Raw genomic sequence first — 23,064 nt, forward strand, 5'->3', positions numbered from 1 at the left:
TTATTTATTACATTAAAATATTCGATTTATTTGATTAAAATAATTTGAATTTGATTTAAATAAATAGTTATTTAATACAATTAAATAAAATATTCGGGTCAAATAAATATAGATTTGAGTTGAATATATTTTGAATTTGATTCAAATAATCATTTATTAGATTCAAATATTCTATTTATTTGATTTGAATTAGTTGTATTTGATTCAAATAAATAGTTATTTGATACAATTAAATAAAATATTCGGGTCAAATAAATATATATTTGAGTTGAATAATTTTTGAATTTGATTCAAATAATTATTTATTAGATTCAAATATTCTATTTATTTGATTTGAATTGTTTGTATTTGATTCAAATAAATAATTATTTGGTGCGATAATATAAAATATTTAGTTCAAATATTTATGTATTTGGTTCAAATACACATTTATTGGAATATAACCAAATAAATGATTTATTTGAATCAAATAATTTTTATTTGATTCAAATAATTTTTTTTTTCAGTGTATGATCATTTATTTTATATAAATATGTCTATTTTTTATAAATTATGTTTAATTATTTGATTTTTTAATTATGTTTTGAAAATTAATTTTTCATCGTCAAACTCAAAACACTGTTGGCGCGCAATTTGTCGTCTAGTTATACTAAAAATCCCTGACTTCCCTGACCTGTGGCAACCCTGTTACACTAATTAAAAATTCTGTTAATTAGAATTTCTGCCTAATAAATATTCAGTTAAATATAGAAATTAAATTGAACAAAGTTTCGAATAAAACTCAGCTTAATAAAATTTTGATTAAATATTTTAAAAACAAAATTTTTATACCTGATTAAAATTCAAACTAGAATTTAACCATAATAAGAATAATCCGATTATATATGAACGCAAACAACCTTTTCCACTGATTTTTTTAATTGATTGTTAACTACTCCGTTGAAACTGTAAAGATATATATTAATTAATTTGAAGAAAACACGCGGCGGGATGAAAAGTGATTGTGTGGATAATTGAGGATTACAAGAAATCTCAAGAGGCTATAGAGGATTTTAAGGTTTAAAAGTGATAAAGAAGATTACTGTTGGTAACAAGGAAAAGAATTGAAATCAATTACAAATCGTCTTTTACTCACGAAACAATCGTAATTTATTTGTCAATGGGAATTAAGGAATTATTTCCAAACATAATAATTGTTATCTGGTACAAATACTTATACTGTTTTTAGAAAAATACCGTTTACTATAAATGGTATAAATTCAAAATTTAGTCAATTATTAATATTGTAAATTTTCGAAAATAAAATCTCAATTATCAGAATGAATAAAAATGATCTAAAAAACTTTTTTTTGGGAGGCAAATTTTTTCTAATATTTCTTCTAATTTTTGGTAAAAATTTAAATTTATGTTAATTCCATCTTGATCGACTGAAGACAAAATTTAGTATTCGTTTCATTCGATAGATGTCGGCTCCTCACTGAGTTTGGCTCTCCTCATTTCATCTCACTTGTAATCGTAAAAACAGCGATTATTGCATCCTTCTCCTACATCATGCATAGCGTCATTCCCCCACTAGCAGTGAAAAGTTTGTATTCCCCCTTCCATCGCGCTATCCTCCTCCCCTCCACCAGCAAAGTATGCCACTCCGTTTTGATCCCCTACCTCTGTGCTCGTACTCTTCAGTGGCACGGGCCAAGCAAAGTGAGTCTGTTTGCCCGGTTCAAAAACTCACCGATTACGATATATATATATATTTTTCTGGTGTGTGTGTATGTGTGCATAAAATATCCACAAGTTGTCAATTTTTGTTTTCATATAGAGAAAAAATTGAAAACGGAAATTTTTGATAAAAAGTATATATACACGAGAGGAAGGTTGTTATTAACAAAAAAAGAAAAGTTGGTTTATTTGAAAATATATTGCCAACCGAAAATTCAACTTCTGGATTACAATAATTTTTTGGTAAATAAAAAATCTTTTCTTTTTCACTTTTAGTTATGATGAATTACAGTAAGTGTGTGATTGCCGGCTTTTTCGTGTGCCGGAAAATCGAAGAGGTCGCCAGACTGCCGTGGTCGTCGGCCATTGTAACTCCTCGTTAGTTGTTACTCGAATCCTCTCTCTTCCAGTGTGCTCTCCCATCTCTCTCTTTCTGTACTCCGTGTCTTCCTCTCTTTCGCTCGTTCGGTATATTCCTCTTCGTCTCTCTTTCGGTATTTCCCTCTCTCTCTGTCTCTCTTTCCCCGTGTTTCCTTCTCTCTCATTTGTACCCTTATCTATATCTCTCTGTGTATATTCATCTTTCTCTCTCTCGTGCCGTATTTTCTGTCTGCCCCCCTGCCTCCCTGGACCTTCCACAGCCACTCAACTTGCTCCCGCTCCATCCCGCTCTTTACACTCAACATACAGGGTGTCCCGTGAAATACAAGTGCATCGAGTCAGTGCATCAGGGACCATCATCATTATCATCTCTCGTTGAGTTTATAATTCGCAACGACGTGTTACGCCCATTCTCTTTGATAAAAACACGGGTGCAAATATTGCAGACACACAAATATATAGCACTGTATACATATAGGTACAACGTACAATCGCGAGTGAAAAGAAGAAACCGGTGTGTATTCTGAAAGAGAAATAAACACGCGTGTGTTTGATAGTCTCTCTTTCTCTCTCTCTATCTCTCTCCGCCTCTTTCTTTATCAAAAGGTGTGTGTTGTGTATTAAATGTACAGCCAAGTGTGGTGATGAGTATTTCTCTCCAGCTGAAATTCCTCCCAAGTGTCTGAAATCCTCGGTATTTGAAATTCCTGTCAAGCAATTCTCGGCGCTGTATTCCGCCAATTGTGTGTGTGTGTAGGAGACACACATTCTCTCTTAGGGAGTATCAGTGTCAAGAGCAGTGGGAAAAAATTATTTTTTATTTATTAATAACAATCGGTGGGAATTTTGTTTTTAAAGACAAATGGGAGTATTTTGGTTTTGATTCCATTTTATTAAAGAAATATGTCTTGATTCTTCCTCACTCAGTTGGATGTCTTCCTGTTTCTTTCTTTCTCATTCTTTCAAATCATGCTGATCGGTGTTAATATATATACACAGATACACAAATTGTGATACTCGCGTGACAGTGGCGTAACCACCAAATTTTGTTAAATTGATTGGTTAACTTAGTTCTTTTTTTAATATTTTGTTGATGGAATTTTGAGAAAAAACATTTGGTGTATTGTCAGGTAATAATATTGTTCCACTTTTTTGTGTGTGGTAGCAAAAACTTGATGTCAGTCATTAGAAAAAAATTCGTAAGTCACTCCCTCTCCCATTCTCTGTTCTACCCCGCCTTGGTTTATTATAAGAAAAGCTACAATGTCAGTTACAGGAAAAACTGTTTTGCATAAGTCTGCATCACTTGTAGGTACTTATGGGCTATAGACACCAAGTTGAAGTCCACAACGTTGGTCAACGAAAAACATTTTTTCATAAGTATATCACTCAAAAATAACGAAAAAATAATAAAAAACGGAAGATTTATATTTTTACAATAATTGTTGCATATTTCTTAAAAGTAATATATTTGAATACATTAGACAAACTACTTTTGTTGATAAACGTTGGGACTTTAATTTTGTGGCTATGCACCAAAAAGCCGGGATTCAAAATGATCCCTGCTTAATACTCGCTATTTGATAAGCATGCACGGGGAGAAATTTTCAATAAAAATTACTGTGCTTGTCACCTGAAAGCATATGCACACAATTTTATTTCATATGGAAAACAGTTTTATTTTCAAAATGGCCTCGGAATATTTCCTTGAAAGCACCTTAAAAATTACTGAACCAATACTTTCTAATTTGGTCCAAAGCAAAATGTATTTATTAGACCACCAGTTAGTCATGTGTAGGTTAACAAAATAGACAGTGCTGGTTGCAAATTTTTATTGTGCTGCCTTCACAATATGAAGTCAAAGAATGCCGGTTATTTCCGAACAACACGAAAGTACATTTAAATGGCATTTATAATGACTTCAATGTATATGGTTTCACCTAACCTCAAAGTTTTCAAATACTTTTAAATTAATAAGTTGTTTTCATTAAGTTTACTATTTCAAAAAAATGACATAATCCATTAATTGATTGAATTTATATTAATTGAGAGCCTGGATACTATATATATATATATATATATATATATATATATATATATGTGTGCCGCTGCGTGCAGTTGCAAGGAATAATACCAGTCGGACAGCAGATAATTTAAATTATGTTTACATATGCAATTTATCTGCCAGCACAGTAATTTTTGGTGTTTTATTGATGTATTCCAACCACAAATATATTTACGTTTTGTTGCGTGTAAACTGTGTAGATCAATGGAATATTTCATTTTGCCATCGAAACGCACTTGTTTTATAAGGGAACACAGTAATTTTTTTCATAATTTCCTTTCAAAAATTTAATGCAAATTTCTCTCCGTGCAGTAAAAATGTTACCGCCTGCACTCATTTTAAGTCTTGGTCATAGAGTTTGAAAATTCGGGAATATTCATAACTTTCCTAATTTTCAAACTCTATGACCTAAGTTATCAATATTCCCGAAGTCTTATTTGACATAATAGTTATTTGATATAAAACCCCGCTTAAAAAAATGTTGCCTGTCTCAAGGCCACCTCAAAGTTACCTTAAAGCTCCATCAAGGCTCATTAAGGAGGACTTTCTGGTCAAGGATTTAAAAAAAAATCGATTTTTCTTTATTTTCATTAAAATGTTCCTTATACTCTCTAAATCTGAATCAGTGAAATTCCACTGAAGATCAGTGAAATTTTCAGTCATTTTCCACTGATTCGTTAATTAAAAAACTACTGAAAATTTATGTCACACATATTGAAAATTTCAGTTATTTTTTAATTGGCCAATCAGTGAAAAATGACTGAAATTTCAATCATTTTTAACTGATCTTCAGTGAAATTTCACTGATTTAAATCGCGAGAATAGAGTCACTGAAAATCTGTCAAATTTTACTGATTCAGTTTTAGAGAGTTAATATTCAAAAGGAATTTTTGCGATACCTAACTATAATACACTTCTTACATAAAAGTTTAAAAAAGATGATGCTGAAATTTGCACCCAGTTTTCAGCACCCTCTTATTTGGAAATTAAATTTTAACATATTAAATATTTTTTATGAAGCTGTGATTTGCACGCACTTAATTTTCCAAAATTTGATATTGGTTTTAAACAAAAAAATATTTAACTTTAAAATTTAATTTCTAAATGGCAGTGGGTGTTGATAACAGAATGCCCGTTTTAGCTTCATTTAAAAAAGTGTGTTTTTTTAAATTCTGTACCAGAAAGTCCCCTTAAGACTCACATTTTTTTTACAATATCTGATTGGTTACTTTTAAAATTATCTCTAATAATTGTATTTCAAATGAAATTTATGACAAATAGATGTTATGTTAAAATTTATGTTAATCGAATTTTATGTATAAGACTTATAGAAATCGAAAATTTGAAACTGAAAAATTTGGGATTTTTCGATAAAGACGTCCCTAAAGTTGGCTTCGACGCTGAGCGTCGACAAATATATTTTCACTACACCGAAAAGAGTAAAATAATTTGTTTGAAGTTTTTAAATTAGACTGAAATTTTAAATATCAATTTAATTAGTGAAGAAATTAATTCTAAAACTCTAAAACAGTTAGAGACCATTAAAATATTGCAAATTAAAATAAATTCAAAATTTAAATCCGTTTATATTAATTGTCAACTTTTCTAGATTCAATGTCTAATTATAAATATAGAATTACTAACATTTTGAGATTCAATATGGGAATGCTGTTCTCCACTTGCGAACGTCAAGATCACCGTTAGGTGTCAGTTCAGTTGATAAAATCAGATTTCATGCCACCTAGTGATGACCTTGGCGTTTTCAAGTGAAGAAATTAAATCAAAATTTTATAATTAAAAAACGTTTTTGTGAGAATAATTTAAATTGTGATTTTAGTGTACATTTAAAACAAAATATACTCGTTATTTGTAAATAAATAATGTGCGACTATTTCCAACTATATTACGAATATTTTATGATATTTTTTATATCTAATTTCAGTCCGATGCTTGCAATTCTTAATTCAATTTCTTCAGTACCTATATCAAGATCCAATTTCTGATGATTTAGTTTAAAGTTTTATCATTTTCTGTAGCTTTAGTTTTAAGTCATATTTTTAACACCTCATTTTCTAGTTCTAACTCTTCAGTAATCAGTTCTCAGTTCTATCTTTTAAATTTTAATTCTAACTCTATTATCAAGGTTTAAGTTCTGAAATTTTAATTCTATGTTCCAACAGTGGTTTGAATTTGTCATTTTAGTTATTAGTTCTGAAACTTTTATTGCAAGTTCTAGAACTTTGGTTTAATATTTTATCACCTAAGTTTCAAATTCATTTTTTTAAGTTCAAACTTCAAAATTTATTTTCAATTTCTAAGTTTTAACACTTTAGTTTTAATTTCTAGCTCTTTAGTGATGACTCTGGTTATCGTCGACGCTTATTTATTTATTTCAAAAATTCCCGCAGTCCATTAGGACCATACATGGGTAACTACAATAATGATTATATAATAAAAGTCAGAATAAAATCTATAATACAATACATGTTATTATTCCGAAGTCGAGCAAAAATAAATGATAAAGTGCAAAAATTATAAGAAAATAATAGAAAAAAACAAAAAGAAAAAAAGGAAAACAATAGAAAAAAAAACATTATTTAGTTTTTAGACATGAAAAGTTACTAATTTTAATTTTTTCACCTAGGATTTTGAAAAAAATGTTCAGATCTACTGCCCAAAGTAAAAACGTATAGTAAGTCGCATTTGCCGTTAAGACGAAAGTCGCTTACATGGTAAGCGACTTTAAACCTTACGGCAAATGCGACTTGGTTTTTACTTTGGGCAGCAGAGATCACTTTTTTAACCTAACAGTTTTTAATCATTTGCTTGATTCTTTGCCATTTTGCAAAAAGAATGATCTTTGATGCTGAGTGTCAACGCTAAATTCAGGGACAAATTTGAAAATTTGTTTCAAGATCTAACCTCTTAGTATCAAGTTCTATAAACTCTGACACGAAAGTTCCAAGTTCTTACATTTCCGCTTTGTGAGTTCTTTCATACATCAGTTTGAAGTTCTCAAATATTCAAATTTTCATATTTGAAGTGTTTTTGAGTTTCAAAAGTCCCCCTACTTTTGGTACCTAATATTACCTATAATATAAGTACCTATATAGATTAAATTAGATTAGATAAATCTCCGACAAATCATTTCGTATTCTATTATCATTATTGCCTATTTTATTAACAAAAATAAACCAATTTCTATAAATTCAATTCATTTTTTCCAATATAATTCGTTTTAAAATTATTTATTCAATATAGATCCTGATAAATAAATTTTGTAGTTGAAAATGTTTTCAATTTAGTTTTCATTTGATAGTTTCTTTTTTAGAGGTAATAAAATTGTTGTTTATGATTTTGAATGAGGAGGGAGGGGAAGGGGGTTGTTAGCTTTTTGAGAAGTTTATTAAATTTTTTATTACTTTTCTTTATATATATGGGACATTCCACGTCAACACGGACAGAGCTCTAAACAAAAATTGCTTTGATGGATTTAAACGTTCTAGGGCTTAAAAGATTTCTACGTTCATGTACTTTAAGATGCGGATGGGCGTTTTTTGCAAAATTCCATTTCCGATGCCAATAGAACTGTCAAAAGTCAAAAGGTCCAAAAATCTCAAAATACTTTTATGAATTAAAAGCAAAAAACGAGGTAAATTATTCTGTAACTCATTCTTTATCAGTTTTTAGGGTTCCCGAATATAAATCTAAAGTTTTTTTTTAAAAATCCAAAATGGCGAAATCAATATGGCGGACAAAATTCAAATTTGATCAGATTCGATTAAAACTTGTTACTCGGGGGTTTTTAGGGTCGCTGATTACGAATCTGAAGTCACTTTTTAAAAATTCAAAATGGCGGATCCAATATGGCGGAAAAAATTTTCAAATTTGATCCGATTCCCTTAAAACGTGTTACTCGGGGGCTTTTGGGGTCGCAGATTATGAATATAAAGTTACTTTGTGTTTGAGACTTCAAATTCATAATCAGATACGCTAAAAACCACCGAGTAACACTTTTTAATTAAATCTGATCAAATTAAAAAATTTGATCCGCCATTTTGAATTTCTACAAAGTAACTTCATATTCATAATCTGCGACCCCAAAAGCCCCCGAGTAACACGTTTTAAGGGAATCGGATCAATTTTGAAAATTTTTTCCGCCATATTGGATCCGCCATTTTGAATTTTTAAAAAGTGACTTCAGATTCGTAATCAGCGACCCTAAAAACCCCCGAGTAACAAGTTTTAATCGAATCTGATCAAATTTGAATTTTGTCCGCCATATTGAATTCGCCATTTTGGATTTAAAAAAAAAACTTTAGATTTATATTCGGGAACCCTAAAAACTGATAAAGAATGAGTTACAGAATAATTTACCTCGTTTTTTGCTTTTAATTCATAAAAGTATTTTGAGATTTTTGGACCTTTTGACTTTTGACAGTTCTATTGGCATCGGAAATGGAATTTTGCAAAAAACGCCCATCGGCATCTTAAAGTACATGAACGTAGAAATCTTTTAAGCCCTAGAACGTTTAAATCCATCAAAGCAATTTTTGTTTAGAGCTCTGTCCGTGTTGACGTGGAATGTCCCATATATATATATATATATATATATATGTCGTTGGCGAAAAGGAAAATCCGTCGTTTAGCTTAATGCCTAGGCTTTAAGCTAAACGCGGGCGAATAGGAAAATGTTCAAGTAAATGACAATTATTTTTTTAATCGCCTGACTTTGTTAGTCATTTTGCTTAATGCCTATAGGCTTTAAGCTAAACGCCCAAAGAGCGCCAGGCAAATAGCAAAATTTGTATCGATTGATCAAGAATAAACAATGTAATGAAATTTCAATTAGTAATATAATAGAAAAAATCCAAATTAAAGACAAAAATATTTTTCACAAAATTGCAATAATTTATTGTAATTAATTGAAGTCAACTGAAAAGGAAAAAATAACAATTTATTTATTGCAGCAAGTTAAACTTTGGTGGTATTGCTAACTGCAAATTATTTTTAATTTAAAGTAAGAGCACCTATTTGTCTTGTATTGATTTATCTGTAGAAACTTCGTCAATTTTTAGAATTTCAGTACCTGATTGCGATATATCAGTTCGCGGAAACCAACCTTTAATGATGCCGTTTTTTGTACCAATTTGGTAAACATCGTTTTTAATGTCTATTACGACGCCTTCAATCATAGAAAAATCAAACGGGCCACGATCAACATCAGGTACCACCAAAGTTACGCAATTACCGATTGTTAATGGAGGAAACTGTTTGAGACTAAATATAATTTTGAATATTCTATAAAATTAAATTTAAAATGTAGTTTCAACTAAGAATATTTAAAAGCAAAGAAAATAAACAAAGACTCATAAACAAAAAATTAGAAACGATTTTCAATTCAAAATACCTGCAATATAATATTATTAATAATTGAAATTTCATTACAATGTTTATTCTTGATCAATCGATACAAATTTTTCTATTCGCCTGGCGCTCTTTGGGCGTTTAGCTTAAAGCCTAGGCATTAAGCAAAATGACTAACGAATTCAGGCGATTGAAAAAATAATTGTCATTTACTTGAACATTTTCCTATTCGCCCGCGTTTAGCTTAAAGCCTAGGCATTAAGCGAAATGACTAACGAATTCAGGCGATTGAAAAAATAATTGTCATTTACTTGAACATTTTCCTATTCGCCCGCGTTTAGCTTAAAGCCTAGGCATTAAGCGAAATGACTAACGAATTCAGGCGATTGAAAAAATAATTGTCATTTACTTGAACATTTTCCTATTCGCCCGCGTTTAGCTTAAAGCCTAGGCATTAAGCGAAATGACTAACGAATTCAGGCGATTAAAAAAATAATTGTCATTTACTTGAACATTTTCCTATTCGCCCGCGTTTAGCTTAAAGCCTAGGCATTAAGCTAAACGACGGATTTTTCTTTTTGCCTACGACATATATATACATTTATATTCGACATGATGTATTTGTGTGATCTTTACATTTAAAATTGATTTTATGGAAGCTGTTCACTCATCCCCTTTTTCATAAATCTTGAGTACGCGCCACTCCCTCGTTTTGCTTTCCCCTTCACCATTCAGGCTGATACGCCACTGGAAGGGAAATTAAAGCCCAGACGGAAAACCCATTCAGACAACGTATTCATAATACACGCTTGTATTTTTTATTCTTTATCTGTAGATCTGTAATCATCATTTCATAGATTAAAAATTTTAACTAATGAAAAAATATAATTATACATATTATATATGTATACTTGCATAATATATATGTTAATTATTATCATTAAATTACAGTTCTCATAAATATTGAAGTAATATGAATGTAATATTTATTTATTATAATTATTTTAATATAATAAATCTATAGTATATTACACATGATATACTTTATAACTGAAATATAAGTCAATTATGAAATTATAATTACATAAGCGGGAAGTGTAAACAAATTATTTGTCGCAAGAAATTGAGTAGGGGAAACCGAGGTGAGTTGAAACGATTTTTACATTATCCAGTATAACTCAGTCAAAAATTGTCCTATTTTTATGAACTTTGTATTTTTGGATAGGTAGTTTTGTGTGGAATGTGAATCAAAAATGAAAAATGTAAAAAGGTGTAAGGGTTTACGAAAAAATTGCAAAATGCAAAACAGTTCCCGGTGTTTCAACTCACCTACTACCAAGGTGAGTTGTAACACATGTCGACGTTAGTTGTAACAGTTGCAAATTTTGTGATTTTAATGAAAAAAATTAATTTTTAATGCTTAGTTTAGTTAGTAAAGTAAATTTAATTAGTTAGTAAAGACATCTTACTAATAGAAACGAATAAAACAATCGTTTTAATACCTTAATTTATTTTTGGAATTAGGTTATCACATATTTCGTTTTCTTTAACACTAATTAGATATTTTAAACCAATCTTTGGTATTTAATTACGATCTATAGTAACAATTTGAACTTTCCAAAGCTAAAAATAATATTATATAATATATTTTATAGAAATTTAAGAATAATAAAATTTTGTCTTAGAATTTTTAAATAATTAAGGAGTAATTAGAGTATAAGAAAATTTATAAGATCAATATAAATCAAATTAAAACTGAAAACTAAATTAAAAATGAGCAACAAGCTCAATAATAACAAAAAAACCTATAAATGGAAATTATTTTTGATTTTTGTATATGAAAGAGCAACTCGAAAAATGTTTTTGTTAATATTTTTTTTCCTTTGGAAAATATGAAAGTGATTTACACGAAAATTGGTAAAATTCTAAACACTTTTAAAACCATAATACCAAACAATATACTTTAGCAAGAATCCAATCAGTCTCTATTCGATCAAGCACAAATTTGCGTAAACCTAGGTGAGTTGAAACAGCCTGTTACAACTCGCCTAGGTGCGAAAAACTGTGCATCGGTTCGAATAATTATTTTTTATTTTAAATTTCGAGACTGACACAAAAAACAAAACCATTTCATGAAACTAGGATATCCAACAGTTATTAAGGTAAATACTAGAATAATAAAAATATAATATGTGTCGATTCATAAAGTATCAAAGTTTCGGCCGAAAACTTACTTTTAGCAATTTTTTTGCACACATATGAAATGTACTCAAAAACTTTTCTCAGGTGGTCAAGTAAATTTGCATCAAATAGTGAATCAAAAATGTAATAAATTCACGCTTTTCAAAATTTTTAAAAGGTCATAGCCTTCGAGAAATTGGTTTTGTTACAACTCACCTCTGGTTACAACTCACCTCGGTCTCCCCTAATAATATTGATATTCGATCCATTTCCGCGTCTTTAAAATTATTATGAATCGAATTTCTATTTGAGTAAAATTTTATTTAATAGAATTTCTACGAAAGCGAATTTAATAGGACCTGAAAGAATTAATTAATTAATCAAATAATTCAAGAATTTAATAGAATTTCTATTAACTGTGATTGTAATAAAAATTGATTTTGAAAAATAAAATAAATAGTTCTTTTGAACATTCAGAACTTTAGGATTATGAAAAAATTTAACATTTTTATGGGTTAAAATGCAACCTAAAAATATTCATTAAATACACAGTTTTTGGTTTTTATATGATAAACTTTTTTGAAAAAAAGAAAATAATTGTCACTTCTTCAACACAAACTTTAATTCTCTTTCATAAAGAAAGAAAAATAATAATCTTGTGAATATAGTAAAAGAAGAGACAGTCTGACACATGAACACATAGAGAAAAGGAAATGATTGTAAAGGCTGAATAAAATTATTTACTCAGATGTCGATGCAAGTTCAACATCGTAACATGATTCATTATTAATTGCTTTCAACTTGAAAACAATAGAACAATTGCAAAATGTCAACAACTCGCTCAAAGAATTTTCCAAGCCCGAAATCGATGACAATCGTTTATTAGTCTCGATAAATAAACCTCCTGGAAATGTATACATCACATTGATATTGTGACTTAAATTTCGTATTAAACAAATTTGTATTACATATGCAATTATTAATATTATGTGCATTGCACACTCTTTCTAAATCTGAATTAGTATAATTTTATATAAGTACTAAATTAATTAGAGAATGCGGATTCGTTTGCCTATTCAATAGTGAAGATTTAACTAATTTTTAGTAGAAAACTACTAATTTCATGGTAAAATAAATTAATATAAGAGTAAAGTTACACTTATTCAATAATTAGATATTTTACTGACAAATTAGCAATTTTCTAGTACCTAGTAAAAATAGAATCCAAATCTGACTTCCAAAATGGCCAATCACGTCACTAAATCTCCCAGGTGCGAATTTGGGAGTCATGTAAAGTTGGCACTACTTTTTTGAAAAATCAAAAATTTTACAAGAGTTCTGGGCACTTTGGCAATAGTTCTAGAGTTCTCTAACGATTATTTAAATAGTTCTGATGATTAACAATAAAAAAAGCGACAATGAAAAATCATAGTGCTAACTTTGCATAGCACTATGATTTTTGCAAAAAAGAGTTCTGACCTAATATTCTGAAAGAGAATAAAGAGTTCTAGAGTTCTTTACCAAAAAAAACAAGAGTTCTGCAAAATTTCAAAAGTTATTAACAAATTAAAAAAAGATATAAAAATAATATTTTGCAAGTTCTGAATAGAGTTCTGGCATCGTTGCAAAGAGTTCTATAAGTATGTCTAATGACATTTTGTTCTAAATCCAAAATCAAAAAAGTTACGGGACTTTGAAGTTTTCTAAAATTTTCAAAATTTAAAATTTAGAGTTCTGAGAGTTTTGTAAAGAGTTCTGGCATCGTCATAAAAAGTTCTATAAGTATTTCTAATGACATTTTGTTTTAAATCCAAAATCAAAAAAGTTACAGGACTTTGAAATTTTCATAAATTTTCAAAATTTTAAAATTCAGTGTTCTGAGAGTTCTGATTAGAGATCTGGCATCGTCATAAAGAGTTTTACACCTATTTCTAATGACATTTTTCTTTATACAAAAAATCCAATTGTTACAGGACTCTGAAAATTACGAAAAAATTTCAAAATTTTAAAATTTAGAGTTCTGAGATTTCTGAAAAGAGTTGTAGCATCGTTATAAAGAGTTCTATAAGTATTTCTAATGATATTTTACTCTGAACGCAAAATACAAAAAGTTAGAGGACTTTGAAGATTTCAAGAAATTTAAAAAATTAAACATTCAGAATTCTGAGAATTTAATGTTTAATAATTTTGAGGCAATCATGTTGCACTTTCCTCAAACAGTTAAGAGGTTAAAGTCCTGTAATTTTCTGGATTTTGGGCTTCGAGAAAAATGTCATTAGAATTGCTTCTAGAACTCTTCGCAATGATGCCAGAACTCTAATAAGAACTTTCAGAACTCTGAATTTTAAAATTTTGAAATTTTTTGAAAATTTCAAAGTCCTATAACTTTTTTGATTTTGGATTTAAAACAAAATGTCATTAGGAATACTTATAGAACTCTTTATTATGATGCCAGAACTCTAATCAGAACTCTGAATTTTTAAATTTTTTGAAAAGTTCTGTAATTTTTGGGATTTTAGACTTACAAAAAACGTCATTAGAAATACTTCTAGAACGCTTTATGATGATGCCAGAACTCTAATCAGAACTCTCAGAACTCTGAATTTAAAATTTTGAAAATTTTTGAAAATTGCAAAGTCCTGTAACTTTTTTGATTTTGGATTTAAAACAAAATGTCATTAGGAATACTTACAGAACTCTTTATGATGATGCCAGAACTCTTTTCAGAACTCTCAGAACTCTGAATTTTAAAATTTTGAAAATTTATGAAAATTTCAAAGTCCTGTAACTTTTTTGATTTTGGATTTAAAACAAAATGTCATTAGAAATACTTATAGAACTTTTTATGACGATGCCAGAACTCTTTACAAAACTCTCAGAACTCTAAATTTTAAATTTTGAAAATTTTAGAAAACTTCAAAGTCCCGTAACTTTTTTGATTTTGGATTTAGAACAAAATGTCATTAGACATACTTATAGAACTCTTTGCAACGATGCCAGAACTCTATTCAGAACTTGCAAAATATTATTTTCATATCTTTTTTTAATTTGTTAATAACTTTTGAAATTTTGCAGAACTCTTTTTGTTGGTAAAGAACTCTAGAACTCTTTATTCTCTTTCAGAATATTAAGTCAGAACTCTTTTTTGCAAAAATCATAGTGCTGTGCAAAGTTAGCACTATAATTTTTCATTGTCGCTTTTTTTATTGTTAATCATCAGAACTATTTAAATAATCGTTAGAGAACTCTAGAACTATTGCCAAAGTGCCCAGAACTCTTGTAAAATTTTTGATTTTTCAAAAAAGTAGTGCCAACTTTACATGACTGAATTTGGGTTGGCCGCCAGAGTTTGAAGGTTGCCCTAAGGTTGGCCTAACTTTGGCAAGCGAAGTTTTGGTTCGCTTTTTTGGTTGTTAATCATCAGAACTATTTAAATAATCGTTAAAGAACTCTAGAACTATTGCTACACACAAAAAAATATCTGGTAAATTTGACTACTTTTTTACTATTTCCTGTAGTTCCTATAGGCGCCCGTAACATTATTTAGTAAAATGAACTATGACAGAATAGTTAGTCTAACTTTAAAATGTAGTAATAAATACCATTTTTACAGTAAATTTAACTACTAAAACAGTTATCTTAACTATTTGTTGTTAGTCACACTGAGAAAACTGGAGGATTGGACTAAACATTTGGAGGGACTAATCGTTCATATTTGAGAGTTGACTATTGGAAAACAATCTAAATGTTCAAATTCACCATTGACAGATATCCGTGCCATTTCTCTTGGAGGGAAAATGAGTTTATAACAGAGGGACAAATTAACTATCTTGAGAAATCCCTTCCTTATCCGGCGCGAAATGAATAAATATGGCAACCTAACCCCTAAATTAAATACATAAAATGTCAGAAAAATAATTTCGCGCGCATCAGATCGTACACATTTGCTGCGCAACTTTTAACCCTCAGATATAATGGGAGAGAATATACAAGTAGATTTCCATTGTCAATTCAAAATTTTTTCTAGAAGGACTATTCAATCTCTTCATAAGCAAAGGAAACATATACACTTTTTGAACCTCTGAATTTGACTCTCTAGTTTTCTGAGTGTAAAAATTTTCAAACGAATCCAGGCAATTCTTAATTTTTACATCTGCCATCTTGGTTCCGCCATTTTAAATTTTTGAAAACTAATATCGGATTCGTAATCAGCGACCCCAAAAACTCCGAGTAACCATTTTCAAGCGAATCCAAGCAATTGCAAGAAGTCTATTAAAGCAATCCAAAAACACACATTTTTGATGTCTTCAACCCCATTTTTTGAAATAAAAATTTAATTTTTTTTTATTTTATGGATATGGGTCTTGTAGTGCACATTAAAAGCTTTAATTTAAGGCCTTGTGGAAGTTTCTAACACGTCAGGTTAAAGAGAAATTTTTTTTTGAAAATTCTCAAAAAAGCGTTTTTGGGGTCTTTACCCCCACTTTTCTCAAAATCCTGACATGATGGGCAATTTTGGAAGTCGGTACCCGCCATTTTAGGTCCGCCATTTTTAATTTCTTTTATGTACACTGTAAAAAATGTTAGGTGAAATTTACACCGTCGCACGAGGGCAATAAAAGGACCCTTGTCACACGATGTAAAATAACCCTGAGCCTCGAATGAAATTTACATCGACGCACGATGTATATTTTTTTTGTACATCGTGCGTCGATGTAAATTTCATTCGAGGCTCAGGGTTATTTCACATCGTGCGACGAGGGTCCTTTTATTGCCCTCGTGCGACGGTGTAAATTTCACCCAACATTTTTTACAGTGTATTCAATTTTTATGTACAGTAGGATCTTTCAATAGTGCAGTTCTGAACAGTGCAGTCATTAGTGAGTTGAGTAGACAAGGGAGAAAACTGGATAGTCAAACTTAGAGGGTTAGGTTTTGAGTGTTAAGCCTGATTCTCTGGATATCCCGTGCAGAAATTAAAATGTGGGCCTGATAGGGTACTGGACAGTTTTCCCGATCTCTGGTGTGGCTCTGGGTAGAGAAACTGACCAGTGCCCGACTAGTGTGTGACGCTGTTCACGACCAATGCCCTACTTAGGGAAAAACTGGTCAGGGCCTCGTCAGTTTTTCTTAAAATTGCCCTATTTTGTGAGGTTAATTTTATTCAAAAGAAATTACAATAAAATTACTGTAATTAAAAATATTATTATATTAGAAACATAATGAACATATTCATTATATATACAACATATATTTATACATAACATAATGAGGTATTATAGTCATTTTGACTATGTAATTTAAAAGTGAAAATGATAAAAATAATATAATTTCAAGAATAGAAAAACTTAACAATTTTTGAAAAATATAATTTTTGGTTTTATAATTAATATATTTTTCTTTTAGAGGTTGTCGCTCCTTTCTGCCTCCTTAATTTTACAATATTAATAAACGTTATAATTTTTGTTTTCAAATGTATAAGTAATAATTAATATTTATTTAATAAATATTTTATTCAAATTTATTTATTATGTTTAAAAAATAGTTATTAAATATTGAAGGTGTTAAATTTAACAATCTCTCTGAATCATTTTCTCACTTTAAGCTAATATAATATAAAATAATTATTATTAAAATAATATAATTTATATACAAACCAAATGATAAATTCATCCTATAAATTAATAATTATTAAAATTCATTAAGTATAATTTATTAATAATTGTTTATTAATTATTATTTTTTAAATTAATAATTTTTATTTTTAAATAAATGTATAATAATTAATTATTTAATAACTATTATTATTCGTTATTTATAATTTAGTTATTATTAATAAATAAACTTTATTATAATATTGTACTTAAAAAAAAAATTATATGTATTTTCGTTTTTTAAATATATTACCATAATTATTTTATAAAGTGTTTTAAAAGAACACGCTTTTTTAACTTAAATAACTGTTTTAAAAAAGTTAATTTTAAAAAATTAAATTTATCTACATGCTTTTAAAACGAGGAAAACTGTCAAGGCCCTGATCAGAGCCCTATTTCATATCTAGTGAACACCCCACTTAGGGTTTTGGCCAGAATTTCTGGTCAAACCCATAAGATAAAAAAATTCTTAAAAATGTAGTATAATTACTCCGTTTAATTAATTTCTTCAATTGTTTATAATTTTATTATGGGAACTAATTTAAAAAACTAAATTCATTTACACTTTATTCAAACGAGGAAAACTGTCGAGGCCCTGATCAGAGCCCTATTTAATATCTAGTGAACACCTCACTTGGGGTTTTAGCCAGAAATTCTGGTCAAACCCACAAAATAAAAAAATTATTAAAACGATAGTATAATTACTCTCTTTAATTGTATTCTTTAATTGTTCATTATTTTTTATTAAAAGCAATTTTAGAGATTTAATTTTTTTACACTTTTTTTAAACAAGGAAAACTGTCGAGGCCCTGATCAGTACCCTATCTAAAATCTAATGAACACCCTACCTGGGGTTCTGGCTAGGAATTCTAGTCAAACCCCTAAAATAAAAAAATTATTAAATAACTAAAATAATGATTGCCTTTTATTGTTAATAGCTTCTACAACAAAAAGGAACTCTAAAAACTTTATTAAAAAAGAAAAATTTAATAGGGAAAACTGTCGAGGCCCCGACCAGAACCCTGTTTTAAATAGGACAAAGTGGGGCATTTTCTGCACGGGATAGTTAACTTTTCCCTTCGAGTTAGTCAAATTGATCATCGGAGTGTCTATTCATCCCTCCGAGATGGTTACGAAAAACTTAACCTCAAATATAGTCTGTTTGTCCCTCCAGATAGTTAGTTAAAAACTCCACTTTTCTCCGTGAATTCTAGTTATTTTTTACTTGTAATCAGTAATTTATGAATACCTAACATTTATTTTTTTACTGGCAATCAGTGTTATTTAAAATTTGAATCTATAATTTTTAAATGATAAACCGTTATTTACTTTCACTATAAAATCTTGAACGTTCAAATGAACGAAATTTTTTTTTGTGTTTAAATATTTTTTTAAAATTACTATACTGAGTATTATAAATAATTCAAATTCACAATGTACTTCGTTAATAATTATTTTTTTAACTATTGGTTTCAGCTTCATACAAAATATTTAACTTTAAAATTTAATTTCTAAAAATAAATGTCAGTTTTTTAAATAAAAATTTGTTACTTTTCTACTAATTGAGGAGGTCAATCAAATAACTCGATTTACGCTCGGCTGAAATGCTGAGAAGCCAGTCAGTCGGGTCAAAAGTGAGAAAAATGAAAACTCAAAATTTTGGTTTTTAAAGAACGGCATCTTTTAGATAACAAAAAAATACATCTTTTTCCTTAATGAATTTTTTTTGTAGAGCTAATATTTCTCATATTAAAAAATAAAAACCAAAAAATTTGTGTTTAGAAATTTAATTAAGTTTCAAAACGCAAACGGTCTTTTTGCATACAAAATGTTAATGAATTTGCTCGGAATTTTATGTACATACTCATTTGGATCTGCTAAAACAGAAAAAGTCATAAAACATTTTAAAATTATTTTTTGTTTAATTGTTTCTTATTATAAACAATGACCTGTTAGCAATAAGGTTATCTTATTTTCGATGAGAAAAATTATCGAGGGAAGTTTTGAGTTGAACAAACTTCCAGTGAGAAAGTTGTTCTATATTATTCAACGAAGTTTTTCTGAAAATTGCAAATAAATTTGTTTAAAAATAACAAAGTTATTTAATTTTTAAAAAGTCCCTCCCGCGTCACGCATACGCCACAAGCGACAGCGCAATGTGGTGGCAATCTACTAGCGACAGCTATATGTTGTTAATTTATTTTAACAATTTTTTTTTATGTAAACATAGTTATTTCATGTTTAATCTAATAATTAGAATGTTGTTAATATTATTGACAAAGATTAAAAATGTTGTAAAAATGTTTAGAAAAAACATAAAGGTTTTTATTTTTAAAATTACTTTAAAATTAATGTTTTCTAATCGTATTTTAAACATTTAATTCATTATATTATTAATAATAATACATAATTTTTAGGAGGGGATAAAATAACCATCTTTACATAAAAAAAATTGTTAAAATAAATTAACAACATATAGCTGTCGCTAGTAGATTGCCACCACATTGCCTAAGTTAAGGCGCTGTCGCTTGTGGCGTATGAGTGACGCGGCAGGGAATTTTTAAAAATTAAATAACTTTGTTATTTTTAAACAAATTTATTTGAAATTTTCAGAAAAACTTCGTTGAATAGTATAGAACAACTTTCTCACTGGAAGTTTGTTCAACTCAAAACTTCCCTCGATACTTTTTCTCATCGAAAATAAGATAACCTTATTGCTGACAGGTCATTGTTTATAATAAGAAACAATTAAACAAAAAATAATTTAAAAATGTTTTATGACTTTTTCTGTATGCAAAAAGACCGTTTGCATTTTAAAACTTAATTAAATTTCTAAACACAAATTTTTTGGTTTTTATTTTTTAATATGAGAAATATTAGCTCTACAAAAAAATTCATTAAGAAAAAAGATGTATTTTTTTGTTATCTACAAGATGCCGTTCTTTAAAAACCAAAATTTTGAGTTTTCATTTTTCTTACTTTTGACCTGACTGACTGGCTTCTCAGCATTTCAGCCGAGCGTAAATCGAGTTATTTGATTGACCTCCTCAATTGCTGAAACACAATGTTAGTCAAAAGTTTACTAACAATTAGATATTTATAACTTATTCAGATTTAGAAAGAAATTAATAAATTCGGAGTCAAAAATAACCTCTACAATTTATGTGAAAAACGTTCGACCGACAATATTTTTGTATTACTTTTGACCAAAAGGGGAAAATTTAGGTCACACGTCATAGAAGTGGAGACAATATCTCGTCTAGATTTAATTCTGTTTACAATTTTAGTATTTTTATTAACTATAGTAATTTATACATTGTTTTCTCACTTTCTCTAAAACAAAAATTCTAACAAATTGAAATTATTTAAAAGAAAATTAATTTTAATATTTAGCAATTAATTTCGCTCGCAACTTATATTTGAAAAAAAGTCTAAAATTTGAACAATTATTTCGTAAAATGAGTTCATTGTCCTCAATAAAAAAAGAAACGATTTGTCTAAAAAGATAATGAAAAATTTAAAGAACATTGACCTCTCAAGTTTCCTTGTTTTTACGTCACAATGACCTTCTATCTTTTCGTTCTCTCGGTTGGGTGGATGGTTGAATTAAAGTAAAAGTAATGTTAAAATTTAAGATAATTATTATTTGTTTTTGGATTATATTTGCGTACATTTTATTGAAAATTGTTTTTTTTCATCTATATATGTGATTGTGAGAGTTGAGCTAGTAAATTCTACTTTTGACATTGAAAAGGTCAAGGGGATGAATTTTACATATAGGTTTCACTGTGAAGGAAAATGGTCCAAGATCCTGGGGGTTGTTTTTCTCAATCCGTGAACGATAATGTTCGCGCAGGACGAGATCACTTGATATTACACTCCTGACAAGAAGCATCAGACTATCTCTCGGAAATGGTGTGTCTATATATAGGTTTTTATATATATATACGAACGTGAGAGAAATGTTTTGGAATGTACTGTCTGAGGAAAGAGAATGGCAGACGTAACATTGACCGAGGCGAGGGTAGAAGTAGAAGTGTTATACACTTTTCACTGACCTCGAAAACTTTACCGTGTGCTCGCCACACTTCTTTTTAAAAGTTTAAAGTTCAAAAGAAAAAAGAAGAGAGATACAAAATGCGAGTTGATTATTCAATAACGGCATTACTCTCAACATTAATTGTTTCGTTACATTTTATACTTGCTTCAATTAACATGATAGATGCAATCCGCTCACTCAGCTTCATCTCAATGCGGTTTAAGTTATTCGCTACGTACATTAATGTTAATTTGTATTTTTAATTATTTCATGGCATTTTCTTACATTCGATTATATACTTGCATTTATTATTAATTCATTGCTAATTTTTTAGAATAAAGCTTGATTTGTAAGTATTGCTTAATTAATTAAAAGACAATTAACAAATAACAGCTCATTATTAACTAAAAGACAATTAGTAATTAGTTATAAACTAGTTACTAATTAGTACTCTCTAAATCTGAATTGGCAGTTTTCTACTAATGAAATAGTGCGGATTCGTTTACCAATTCATCAGTTACTAATTAATTAGTAACTAATTAATATCTCATTCACTAGTTGATATACTTACAGGCCTCAGATATTATGACTTTTCAACTTTTACGGACTATTTTCAAAAAATGTGACTTTTTCAACTGATTTTTAAAAATTGCGACTTTTTCGACTTTTTTTCCAAATATTGCAACAAAATGCCACATTTTTCGTATAAAATGCAACATATTTCGATTTTTATAGTGTGAAAAATAACTAAAGACAAATATTTTAAAAATTATTTAAATTTATAATATTTTTGAAAAAAGAAATTCTAAGAACCTTTTCCTTCTAATTTTTTCAAATTCAATTATTTGGAATATTTTCAATTACATACTTTCGAAAATTCAAATACATACAAAAAATAGTAACATTAAAATTTTTTAGAATTATGTATTTTTATAACATTTTGGAGAAAACAACGCGCAGGCTTCGAAGTGACACACTTTTCCACTTTTTTTGGTCAAGCCTACTTTTTGCTATTTATTTTGTCAAAAAGCTACTTTTTTCCAAAAAAAAAGTAAAAAAAAATTGACAGAATTTTTAATTTTTTTTATTTTAATTTAATTTATTTATTTTTTTTTTATTTAATTTTTTATTTTTTTTTTTTATTTTGGTGAATTTCGTAGATTTCAAAAAGCCCGCCAAGTGAATTAAATTTATTATTGGACGCGTGATTATAATATATTATAATAATTACTAATTGTGGATGTTTATTAAATTACAACTTTTTAACGTTTCGAATTTTTCGTATCTAATTTTATTATTCTTTAAGGGCATTTGAACCTTTATGACGTTATAGATTAAAAAAAATGCTTTGCGTAAACTGTGACGTCATAAAGATTCAAATGTCCTTAAGCTTCTTAAAAAAATTAAAAACTAAATTTTTCACCATATAATTTAATAGTAATACCTTTTTTGACTTTATAAAAGTTTCATCAAAGTGTAGAAAACATCAATTAATTAAGAATAAAAACTTAATTCTTTTGGTTATATAAATTGTTTGATTAAAAATCCAAAATAGTATTTATTTAACGTGACTATTTATTATATGTTTAGAAACTTTTTGTCAAATTTAAAAATATTAATTGTATTTTCAATAATACAGTGTTTTAAGTCGGTTGTTC

At 28.5% G+C, this 23,064-nt stretch overlaps 1 protein-coding gene across 3 annotated transcripts in view; it reads left to right on the plus strand.

Moving 5' to 3' along the window:
• LOC122513113 (G protein-coupled receptor kinase 5) overlaps nt 1–23,064 on the plus strand; it is a 668,663-nt gene that overhangs the window by 519,457 nt on the left and 126,142 nt on the right. The window contains exon 1 of one of the 3 annotated variants that reach the window (XM_043629369.1): nt 1,664–1,962. The exons of 1 other annotated variant lie outside the window; for it this stretch is intronic. The gene's annotated coding sequence lies outside the window, so the exon portion shown is untranslated. Of the gene's footprint in view, nt 1–1,663; nt 1,963–2,070; nt 2,615–23,064 lie in introns of those variants that run through there. One more of the 3 variants, XM_043629371.1, reaches the window with a different exon arrangement.

This window comes from Leptopilina heterotoma, unplaced genomic scaffold (assembly GCF_015476425.1).
Source record: "Leptopilina heterotoma isolate Lh14 unplaced genomic scaffold, ASM1547642v1 Lhet_134, whole genome shotgun sequence".
Taxonomy (NCBI): Eukaryota; Metazoa; Arthropoda; class Insecta; order Hymenoptera; family Figitidae; genus Leptopilina; species Leptopilina heterotoma.